General features: G+C 45.3%; 1 pseudogene; it reads right to left on the minus strand.

Moving 5' to 3' along the window:
- Positions 1 to 821: 821 nt before the first annotated feature.
- LOC147751053 (actin, cytoplasmic 2 pseudogene) lies at positions 822 to 1,406 on the minus strand (annotated as a pseudogene).
- Between the last annotated feature and the right edge of the window lie 1,858 nt (positions 1,407 to 3,264).

Below are 3,264 nucleotides of genomic sequence, written 5' to 3' on the forward strand. Positions count from 1 at the left end.
CTCAGAACATCCCCACAGTGGCACAAACAGTACATAATGAGATAGACACCCACACCAAGGTCTTAGGAGTCTAGCGACACCCAATGCTAGATACACAGTCAACGACTTATTTTTCCCTAAGGGGGATGATGTGTTGTAACCACAGTTAATGTATAACCCTTATCCCATGCTTTCCCTTTTCCCCCCTCCTTCCTGTTACGTGTTGGTACATTCCCCTGGACAGCCCGGCGCTCGCTATCGAATGTTGAGATAGCGAGCCGGCTTCCGGGTTGACAAGCTGACGGCATGTAGTTGTGATATTACCAAGTAATAAAGGACCTAGCTATCTACTTGGGTGTTTCTCTTTACTACACCTCCCTCCCCACATAATGGCACCACATCTTACTGATGTCAGAAGAAAGTTTGTAAACCTTCAAACAGCTAATTGGGGATTGTCCATATGGACTAGAGGAACAAAATTGAAGATACGGACCAAGTGTTTTAAGGCGAAAGATACAAAAGACTTGTTGGGTAACATAACTTCACATACAAGCAATACTATCACCAATATATGATTTCAGTACAAGCCCCATGGAACTGGGAAGCCTTCACAGAGGAAAGTAACGTCCTGTAACAATGCATTTGAACAATTTGGAATGACAAAGTACAATCAAGCCCTCCATGCATTGTAGAACATGGGAATGTTTGCTCCGCAATACTGCAATCCTCCTTTGTTCCAGTTTTCAATCCTGAGTCAAGCGCCAAAAATAAAGTAAATAAGCCATGCCTCGTCTTGGTTCTTTTTTGCGAAGTTACATTTGTCAAGCTGTATCGAGCTACAGTCATTTAGAAGCATTTACGGTGGACAATTCGTACTCCTGCTTGCTGATCCACATCTGTTGGAAGGTGGACAGGGAGGCCAGGATGGAGCCACCAATCCAGACAGAGTACTTGCACTCAGGTGGGGCAATGAGCTTAATTTTCATTGTGCTTGGTCCTAGAGCTGTGATTTCCTTCTGCACTCTGTCAGCAATACCGGGGTACATTGTGGTACCACCAGACAACACTGTGTTGGCTACAAGTCTTTTCGGATATCAACATCACACTTCATGATAGAGTTTTATGCGGCTTCATGAATACCACATGATTCCATACCATGGAAGGACGGCTAGAAGAGAGCCTCCGGGCACCTGAACCTCTCATTGCCAATGGTGATCGCCTGACCGTCAGGCAACTCATAACTCTTTTCCAGGGAGTATGAAGATGCCGCAGTGGCCATTTCCTGCTCAAAGTCCAGGGCAACAGAGCAGCTTCTCATTGATGTCACGCACAATTTCTCTTTCGGCAGTAGTTGTGAAGCTGTAGCCTCTCTCTCTCTGGATCTTCATGAGGTAGTCTGTATGCAAATTAGAGGGAACCTTGCACATTTCCTTTCTGCCGGGGACCAACAAATGCTAGAACCGCCCCTGGAAAGAGTTACGCATTGCTTTAGGGAACTCCATTTGGATAAGCTTGACGTCATAAGGATGGAAATATTAACTGCAATGACCTGGGAGAGAGATTCTCAATACTCTGCTCATGGCGTGAATAAAAGGGACTTTTCTTTTGTTGCTTGAAAAGATATAATTCTGGGGGGTGAAAGGACATTTTGACAAACATGATTGTGCGTTTGACATGAGAGAAAAGGTTGTCAAATGAATAATTTTACTTTTGCTAAGAAGGCCCGTGGGCCACACTTTGCTGGAGAGAGCAGCCCGATCTGTCTGAAGGATCCCGCCTGCCGACGCTTCCCTGAAAAGCTAACACAGCTCGGATACGAAATCCAATTTTGTTTATAGTTGCGGCAGATAACGTCGGTTTGACAGTTTATCTTTCCGGTACCCAGACACTTGGCCTTCCAGCCTCCCCGCCCCCTTCCTAAAAACTTTACACAAATAATATTAAAATCAGAACTTTGAAATGAGGCCTAGTTTTCGTCGTCCCTGAGGCGCCGGGGTAAACAGATTAGCAGCGAAGACAATTTCATCGAGTTGTGTCTCGAGCCCGGAATGTGGCGGGAAGTTCGGCGCGCGTCCTCGAGATGCAATAAGGCTGTCACTGTAGATTCGGGCAAACATCTGTTATCGCAGGTTCTCTGCCTATTGCTCGCTGGCGGGGTTTGCCTTTAGTATTCCAAGCTGATTTTATTTCTCTTCCATCCAAAAACACTCATATAACCCTCCATGAGACACCTGTCCTCGAGCCATCGCCTCTGCAGCATGGCTGCTTCAGGCCGGGCCTATCTCTCCTTCTGCCCACGGGCCGCGGGTACCTTCCCTGCTTCTATACGCAGTAAATTATGTTGGTTTAAGTAGCAGGAATAGTTAAATGCAATACTGTGAAGGCGTTCTCCTGTGAGCTGCCGTGGCAATAAAGAGCAGTCTCCTTGCAGAGTCCTGGGCAGGGTGGGGTGAAGGGGTCGCAGATCTGAGATTGAGCAGGGACAATTAATCGTTTATAGGGACTAGAAGGTTAATTAGCTGGAGAGTATGTGTGGCCTGAAACTAAAGACATGCCTTGCTCAGTGAAGGTTCGTGCTGTGCAGAATTCCCTACTTCTGGTGTAACCAGGAAAGGAAGAGTATATAAACTAATTTTTTAATTCTGCATACTCCTCTGAATGCCTCATGGACTCCGGGATTGAAGCCTGTCTGAGATGTAGGGCTAAGGATGCTTCAATTGTAATTGAAAAGTGTCTACAACGTTTTCTTAGAAGCCTGCTGCTGGCCGTGCTGAATGTTGGTGTTTATAAATAGGGTAATTTCACCTCACTCCTTTTTTTCACCACCCTACACTTCATGTTTTTTCCCAACTGTGCTGTATCCCTTTTTCGTTGATTTTCTATCTTTCTCCTGCTTTCTTCCTTTTCTGCCTTTTTCACGCCTACTGTTCCGAAGTAAATCATCGTCCCCAAAAAACATGAGTGCAGCTGCCCACCACCTTTAACCACCAATGCAAATTTGGCACTGGAGTGGTGGGGGCTAAGGTATGAGCTCCACGTGCTGTGTGTGTACCCAAGGGTTGCATATCACAGTACCAAGGACAAAAATACACACCTGTCAAAATATTGTGGCCAAAATATCGACTATCGGATTACGGTGAAGGCGTTTGTGTGTGTATATATGCATGTGTGTGTGTGTGTGTGTGTGTGCGCATTCACTAAAAAAACGAAGGTAAAAGTGACGTTATAGTTAAGCCAAAATGTCAGCTAAAATGTTGCATTTTAAAGTTAAAAAAAAACAAATTA

This window comes from Lissotriton vulgaris, chromosome 1_1, assembly GCF_964263255.1.
Source record: "Lissotriton vulgaris chromosome 1_1, aLisVul1.2, whole genome shotgun sequence".
Taxonomy (NCBI): domain Eukaryota; kingdom Metazoa; phylum Chordata; class Amphibia; order Caudata; family Salamandridae; genus Lissotriton; species Lissotriton vulgaris.